Source organism: Monopterus albus, unplaced genomic scaffold, assembly GCF_001952655.1.
Source record: "Monopterus albus unplaced genomic scaffold, M_albus_1.0 scaffold350.1, whole genome shotgun sequence".
In the NCBI taxonomy this organism is placed as follows: Eukaryota; Metazoa; Chordata; class Actinopteri; order Synbranchiformes; family Synbranchidae; genus Monopterus; species Monopterus albus.
The window spans coordinates 76,620-85,621 of record NW_018128230.1 but is presented as its reverse complement, the minus strand read 5'-3'; the positions used below and the strand labels follow the sequence as shown (position 1 = coordinate 85,621).

The following is a 9,002-nucleotide window of genomic DNA, read 5'->3' as shown; positions in this document are numbered from 1 at the left end:
GGAGGAACACAATGCATTCCAGAAGTCACAGCAGAGGTGGCTGGACTATCTGTTGAGACAAGTAAACATTTGCCCCATAGGGGTTTCAACATTGGAACCTGTTCTACATTAAAACGTGTGTGAACATTGCCCGCAACTGTTAGGCCTCAGTTCTGCAATTCCAAAATGATTTTCAGGATCATTTATATCTTGACTGTATGTAAAATGGCAGAAAATGGTAAACGCACTTAAAATATTTCAGTTTAAATTGACAAATAGGCTAAGGACCATTGAGAATCATACAAAAACAGTTTGGAGATTTGTGATTTTGCTGATGCTGTGTAATTTATTAAAACTTATAGGTTTTGGTTCTATATATATTCGTTGTTGTTGCAGACACCTACTGATGGAATGTTAACATAACATAATGTTATGAGGGCTCAGCACCCGTGGCTGTGATGATCTCAGGTTTCTGTTTGGATTCTGGTTAGTGCTACTCATGGGCCCCTTGTTCAATATATTTCTGGTAATTATTTACACACAACAACCCTTAAGTGTTACTCTACATTTAACCGACCTGAATTCGTCTATAACAGAAGGCCAAGAATGGGTGGAGAGGAGATGTTCATTCTCCTACTGGGAATAGACATCTGCAGTATCAGAAAGGAGGTCAGATGAGCAGAGACTGACTGACTGACTGAATGGTGCTTCTTTTAGAGCCAACAAGGGAAGCAAATTGGCTATTTCTGTGTGGAATTGTTCACACAGCCTACAGTATATCCTTCTCATTGTGAATTGGATGCTGTTCTCTCTTGGGGTTTGTCCAAGTGTTTACACCTACTAATGTGGATTAATCAACATAGACACATTGTAGGTGCCTGAATCCTTAACCTTTAGGGAGAACAGGTCCTTTCACAGATGGTCTTGCATTCAAGTGCTAGCCCAGCAGTGGGGCTCTGTCTCTGGGGTGAGGGCAAACCACTGGTGCCCTGACAGCCAGGAGCGTTGATGGGCAGTGGAGTGGAGAGTATGAATCCCTGTCCTACTCTGGGGATCCGACCCAGTGACAAAAGCTAGAAGGTCACAGTGTTGTCAGTATGGGATCATTTTGACTCCTGCCATTTTGCAGTGATAAATGGCACCTGCCTTGGTGTTTATTCCCTCAAAACACTTGTTTCATTTTAAAAGATGGGTTTTTATTGCATGGATAGGTGCATATCGGCATGTTTGATCACTTGAATCTGCTGATATTTGGATGCAAAATAACACTAAAGTGCAGACTGTTGCCCTTAATTTCATGGGACTGTCAGTCATGCTGAGAAACCTCAGGGCTGGTTGCATAAGTATTAACATTAGAATAAATTATATTACTTATACAAGTAATGCAAAGTTTATCCAAACTCAATCTCAGCCCTGGATTCTCACTGTACCCTTGCCCATTTATCTACTCTTCATAACCAGTAACTGTACATTTGCTTTGAACATAAGCAGACATCTCCTGAGGAAGAGGAGATGTATAAACATATGGTGACTACAGAGTCATTGCAGCCAACAGCTGGACAGATACTGAGTAATCGCAGGGGAGAACAGAGGGGTAACTGCATTGCTGTGACTCATGTTAGCCCAGTTGAGCGTTTGTTTAACAAGGTAGGGACTGAAGGCACAATGAGGAGAAGACTCAAGATTCAGAATCTCGCTGCCAGCATTATTGCTTTGGTAAAGGCCAAAGGCACGCCCTAGCTTTTAGAGATGACTTTGTCTTATTCAGCAGTGGAGTCAAGCCTGTAAACCCAGCAATCCCTGCGTGATCCTCAGTGACTCACTTCAGTTCTCCTCCCTCAGACAGGCAGTTCCAGACATGGCGATTGGCATATAGTTATTGCTGCACTGACAGGGTGAGACAGATACTTAAAACTGACACTCAGCATTTGCGTGTTTGTGCGTGTCTGTGTGTGCACCACAGCCAACTCCACCAGCTGGCCTTGTTGTTGGGTGTGAGAGAGGTGGTGCCCTGGGTCAAGCCTCTTTGCATATCGTTGGATGAATCCGAGTGCCAATAAGGCCGGGGGGGACAAACGGAAGTGAACAAACAGATTAATCAGACTGGAGGCTGAAGAAGAATAGGGCTGTTTGTTAAGTCAGTCAGTGGTGAAACCTTTTAATCACTACCATGATTTAAACAGTAAACCTTTATGCTAAAGGGTAAAGATTGTAGGAGATTAAATAGAAGCAAGTATATTGAGCGCATCCTGTAGCACTATATATCTTTTACTTGTAATTATTCATAGGAACTGTGCTGTGTTTGTGCCTGATACATGCAGTGCAGGTTTTGAACACACCCAGGCAGGTAAGCCAATAGAAGGGTGTGTCTTCTTTCTACCAGCCCTCAGGACAGCACTCGTTTTCCCATGCAGCACCACACCCTAATTGTCAAACACAGCCTGGAAAACAGCCGATGCCATTTTTCTTTCAAATTGCTGTTATGAAGAGGCAAAATAGTTGTTTGACATTAACTGGATCAAGCGTGCTACCCTATACTCTCTGGTTATATGATATTTATTATGTCATGCGTCTGAGGCTGTTGGAGTACGCTGATTAAAAACTTTAATCTGAAACAGTTTTTCTGCCAAAAAGGTATCTTAATATGTAATTGGCTTCTCTCTCAGTTCTAGTATTGTCATGACGTTTGCTACACTCAAATGAATGAGATTCTTATAATGATAAAAGGACTACAGTTTCACCACAATCTCATGTGGGAGCTCCGTACAGGTGGTCTCTTAGCAACAACATGCCATTATTCTTATGTGTTTCTGTCATATCACTGTGCTAAAAGACTTGCAGTTGGTGAAAGGCAGAAGAAGGCAAGTGAGATGGAGGCAAAATGATGCAGAGGCAGGTCACAGTTTTTTTTCCCCAAGTATTCATGTGTTTGTTTCTGAAAGAAAGATAAAAGGGAGCTGTTGAACCTGTTGTCAATCATGAAGAATATTTAGTAAAAGCCCCAAGCACTGTGATCTTTATACAGTGTTGTGTTAGGCATTGTGTGAAGTCATCTGGAGTCACTTGAATGAAGATGCCATCACATTACGTGCCATTTTTCTAGCAGTATATCACATCAGGCACCACTTGCCTTATAATATGCGATTTAATGGAGTTTAAAATGACTTCAGCTCCTGAACATCTGCCTCCAGAATATAGTGTTTCAACAAGTTTATGGCTGCTGGTGCCTAGGGCCTTGAAATGATTGCATTATGCACTGCAGGAGATATCATAACATTCATTGCCTGCGGAACAGCAGATTTGTTCCCTATGCCTTTGACTGCGATGTAGAGAGAGGACTACTGCTCCACACACCCACCTTCTCGGCACGTCTGGGGGTGGATGGTTTAGAGACATTCTCTCTTCTTTTACTCATCACTGCTTTTACAAGGATAAAGACTGGAGATACTCGGTGCTAAATTCAAGGCGATGCTATATTGACTGCAAAGAGGCTTTGTAGCCATCGGTGATGTTAAAAAGTTGATTTGAAGTCATGTTGCGTGGACGTCATTCAAAGTATCTGCCACAAAATGCCATGCATATAGATATTCTTTGCTTTGCAGAAAGCATTAAATGCTTTACTCTGGGGGTGCAAGAGAGAAGGAGATGAAGAGAAAGAAAACTAGATGGAGACGTTCCACATCCTTGTTGGACTAGTCCCTAATTACTGTTGAGGCTGAAGCTGTAATTACACAGACTGAAAGAGACAGAAGCAGAGACAGAAATTTTTAGTTAGTGCTGTGGACAATGGTCTTACATTTATGGGTCATGGACTACAGTTAACATACCTGTGGCTAGTGTTACTGTATGTCGCTGTGGCACATGCTGCTACTTAAAGTAGCACTGGCCACATTGCACCCACTAGGCTAGCTGAGCAGCCACGGTGTTCTTCTGAACCCCAGACTACTCATACTATTGTACAGAAAGTAGGATATGCTGTTCTTTATATGACTTTTATGATATATGAATATGAGTTTCTTTTTGGTGAGGGCATTGTCATGTAGTGAAACTTTGCCATTGTAAGGTGACTATTGCAACTAATGCACACACTCTGTTATGATGCTCCCTGTACTCCCAGTTTATTAATTAATTTAAGCCCCAAGCATAGGTGTAAATTCAGCATGCATTCACATCTCTTGTTCACGTTATGTTCCTCTGGACCCATGCACATCGTCTCTGTTAACTGACAGAATAGCAGCATGTACATTTTTGTTAAAAGCTCACTGAGATGCATCAGCATGAAATAAGACAGACAGTGAAAAGCAATGCCACCTCCATGTCTCATTCAAATTGATGGAGCACTTAGTTAAAGACTGGCACTGTAGGAAGCTTAAATAGCAGATATAATGTAAATCCATTTTTCTTTATATTTCTTAAGCACAAAAAAAAACAGTTTTCTGTCTGTTTTTGACTGTGGTGAAATCTGAATGTTGTAAGGAAGAGGTTGGCAGCAGGGACCTCACAAGTCATTCATAAATCATAAAAACCATTTCTGGATGCTTTAAAGCTGTCATGAAATACGTGGAGTCACTGATATTCTCTTTCTCTAAGTAACCCAAACTCAGATTTGGGGTTTTTCATCACACCATGTTTTATTTTCTTTTTTTATTTGATAGTCATTTGCACAGTAATTCTACTGTATCTGTTTATTTTTCACTTTGATTAAGGTTACAAACTATATTTTGAGGGACTGAGGAGTAATGCACATCTTTCCACAGCCAAAATGAATGGGTCTTTTGCTGGTTACAGAACTACAGTGAAGCTAGAAAATTAGTCTGGGTCTTGGTTGCTGTGGTAACCGGTGCCTTTGTTGGGTTAGTTGAGTAGCTGACGTTGGGTTGAGGAGGAGGTCACACTGCCATGGCTGCAGATAGAACACCAAGGCAAAAGTACACAGTAAGTAGTGGGTCTCTGGCTGGCTAATTTTGTTGTGCAATGGCAGCAGGTGACACTGCATTTCAAAAGTAGGGGCAGGACAAAGAACCTGTTTGAGAGGTGACTTGGTTTTTCCTGCTCCACCTGAGAACCCATGTAGAAACCAAGCCATCAGGCCTCATGTCTAGTGAAGTTGCAAAATAGAATTTAACAAAATTGTGCCCTGTTGGCAGCTGACATTCTGTTGGCAAAAAGCAAAGCCCTTGATAATGTCTTTGTTAGTGTTGGTAAAGCTTAATGGAAAGACAAACATTTACTGGCATGTAAGGAATACATTTTTTTTCCCAAGGCGAGAGGTTCCCACGACAAAGCACTGTAAAAGTGGATGGTGATGAAAATGAAACCTTGTGCAACAGTTGAGTTTCCTTTGTTAACTTAGCTGATAACATGAGTCATGTTGGGCTCAGAAACATGATTAGATGTTATGTATATACCGTTATGATGTGATGACATTTGTAATCTGAACATATTTACATAAAGAGCAGAACAATACAATTATGTGATGTAATTTTCTTATTGTGTGTGTGGTTCTACAGTAGCTAATACAAAATTAAATGTCTGTGTAGTGCTGGTTTGATTACCTTGGCGGTCCTCTTGAAGACTGCTTGTTCATGAATTTTAACATGACTTCTGTGGCCACAACCCATAATAGGATCCCTGCTATTCATCAGTTTGCTGTAAGAACTAGCACTTTATGATGCTTCCCAGAGCTGGACAAAGAGATCACAAGAGGACAGACTTTTATCTTCATTGTTTAAGACTGTCCAGAGAAACAATCCTCATTAATTTAGTTATCCAGAACAAAGGAGATGACACCTTTTTCCCCATATCAAAACAGGAAACTGGGATAATTGCATTGGGTGTTGCATATTACTGTATCTTTCAAACACTAAATACAAGTGAAGTTGAACTGTCTTATCACATAAGCAGCATCATTAACTGTGATATAAGATCAAGTGCTGAACCTGACAGTATTTGCTTGCATCAAAAAGCAAAGAGTTGCCTGGCACATTCTGAAGTTATAAGAGGAGCGTCTATAGCTGCCTGCCTATTGTTGACATGACTGATGGAGAATAGTTTGTTCTTTTGTTATGAACGTGTACAGAACATGAGAGCTGTTCTCAGCTCACAATGTTGAAAAGTTTGCTCTTTGCAACACAACTTGGAAAGGACACAAATATTCACATGGTATTCTTGGACTTGTAGTTTGCTTTGGCTTCGCCTGAAAGCACATGTTGTGCTTGTTGCAGCATTAGTAAAGCTTTAGGTATGTAAGAAGGGCAACCTTAGTTATGGCATCATTTCAACTTGTATACCTGGACTTTGAAATAAGCAAGTGTCTGTTTTTTTTTCTTTTTTGTATTGATGTTAATATTTAAAGAAATCTGACTTTGACCTGTGTTGTAGTAAGAAGTTAGCTGCTTTTCCTTCACTTGTACAGTAGCTCTATAGTGATTATTTAATGTACTGTAGCTCCTTGGTTACACTAACCTCAAGCAAGTGCTTCCTGTAGCTGAGGATTGGACCTGCAAAATGTTCAGGAGGCATTCTGGACCATTCTTCCTTCCAGAGCTGCTTCAGCTCAGTGATGTTCTTAGGACATCTGGTGTGAATGGCTCTGAGGCCATTTCATCTCTTTTGGGTTGAGATCAGGGCTCTGAATGGGCCACTCCAAAAGGTGGACTTTGTGTTTTCTGAAGTCTTCTGTAGTAGATTTACTTCATTTTCCCCTCCACAATGGCAAGTGGTCCAGGTCCAGAGGCAGCAAAGCAGCCCAAATCATTATTCTCCCTCCACTATACTTCACTGTTGGGATGATGTTTTCATGTTGGTATGCGGTTCTCTTGTTACGCCATACATGGTGTTGTGTGTTCTTCCCAAACACTAGGTTCCATCTGTCCGCAGGACTTTTTCCCAGTAGTGTTGTGGAGTGTCAAGATGTTTTTTTTGTTTTGTTTTTTCTGCAAACTTCAGGCGTGCTGTAATGTTGTTTTGGAGAGCAGTGGCTTCCTCTGTGGTGTCCTGCTATGGATAACATGCCTGTTCAATATTCTGCATATGGTTCATTCATTAACTCACGTGAGATGCTCGTACAGTAGGGGCAGTTGTGCTGCTGTGTTAGGCCACTTCAGTTTCACCATGTAGAGCACCATTTTATTATTTTATTGGGTCTCTGTTTAAAGAATTCCCACATTGGATAAGGATAATCACCTTTGGTAAGCAAGTTTGGGCTTTTTGGAATAAAGTCTGACTTTCAGCATACCTGGGGGGGCAGGAGCCACCATGATTGGAGATGAACGTAACCGATTACATTGCATTGTTCCAGCCCTATACATTGTCATACAATTCTGCTATACTACATGCTTCTGAAGGCAACACAGTTAGGTTTTGACATGTTTATGTGGTAAACACTCATACTACATACTGTACATGTATCTGTATGAAATTAACAGTCCAGACTAACTCCAAACCACTTTATACATTCATAGATTCCTTTAGTCAATTATTTTCCCAAATCTGACCTTTTGATCTGTTTGCACTGTTGTGTGTAGGCCAGATTTGTGTGTTCATTGGTTCCTTGGTTATGTAGAAATGAATATAAATTTCAAGTTATATTTTTACCAAGAATTTTGTAATCAGACCTACACAGTGTGGTAGATGCAGAGTAATGGATTTGCAGTATGCATATCCATAGCTGCCCTGTGGAAAAACTAATCAGCATTGATTCATCATTGTTTAATTGTGGCTATTTTCTTGTGGACATGTTTGCATAATTGCAAAGTTTATTGTAAAACTGTTAACTGGGCAGAAAATAGCTATGTGATTTCTTTTTCTTTTTCCTGGTGTGTTTCCTTTCATTCAATGTTCCCGTTTTAAGTATTGCCACCAGTGTTGTTTTTTATCATCACATATTAATAGCACAACATAATATGGCACAATGAGAAGACTTCTTTATGTCCAAACCTGCTTCAGTGAAGTCTGGTGGGTTTTAATTCAATTATACAGTAGGATTTCCCCCAGAAAACTGTTTAGCCAAAGTTGTGAGATTCTTATGTGTCTCATCTTGGTCCAGTGTTCCACATCAATCAGTGAAGTCAACCAGACAGGAGGTTAGACTGCAACCTGATCAATTTGTCTTGGTACAGTAATTAGTTTAGACTAAAGCTCTTAGCTCTCCTTCAGCTGATTGCAGCCCACCATAAACTCTTACTGCTCCTGATTAATAAAGACTATATGGTTGCCATAAGTCCCTTCGCATATTATCCACTTTCTTTACACTCCTCCATGATTGCATCATTAGGCTTGACTACGTCTGCTGCCTGTTGGCACATGACATGTCCTTACAATGCACACAAACACAGTAATTGGTGGTTTCAGTGCTCATGTGATCCTGGGCATTTTCAGACCTGTGAGTGCTCGTGATGTAAGAGAGGGGAAAAAAGTGGAACTAGCGAGAGGAGGGCGAGAAGGAACAGATGATGGCATCCTGGCATCTGATTGCGTGTGATTCCCCTGTGTTCTAATCATCTTGTGTTCCTTTAAAATTACCCCATTTGCCTGTCATGACTGTCTGGGTGTGTGTAGGTGTAAATGTGTGTACAGAATGTGTGACAGAAGAAAACAGAACGAGTGGAGATGGATGAATGTCCCATAGTTTCAATCTATTTCATATGCACTAACCTTGTTTCAGTTGCTACCTCCATGTTGATGACAATTAATCGGTAAGAATGCAGGGAGAAATAATTTTAAATCTCTTAATATTTTCCGTTATCAGCAGTGTTTGTCTTTGTGCTCCTGACTCCCCATGTCCTTCCTATCCCACCTCACTGCACAAATGGGTGTCATACAGATTTCTTTCATTTTGTTGGAGACATTTCTGTGTCCTGTTTTAAATTTTTTTTGCCTCAAGCGCTGATAATAAACTAAATCAGTCCTCGTGTAGGCAGTCACAAAATGGACAGCCTCTTCATCCTGGTAAAGGAAAAGATTAGATGTGACTTATTTCTTAATTTATTTTTTCTTTAACTGAAAGATGATGTACAGTAGAG

General features: G+C 40.6%; 1 protein-coding gene across 5 annotated transcripts in view; it reads left to right on the top strand.

The window, feature by feature from the left end:
* The window catches only part of LOC109974841 (brain-specific angiogenesis inhibitor 1-associated protein 2-like), a 48,815-nt gene that overhangs the window by 782 nt on the left and 39,031 nt on the right, over positions 1-9,002 (top strand). The window lies entirely within an intron of this gene.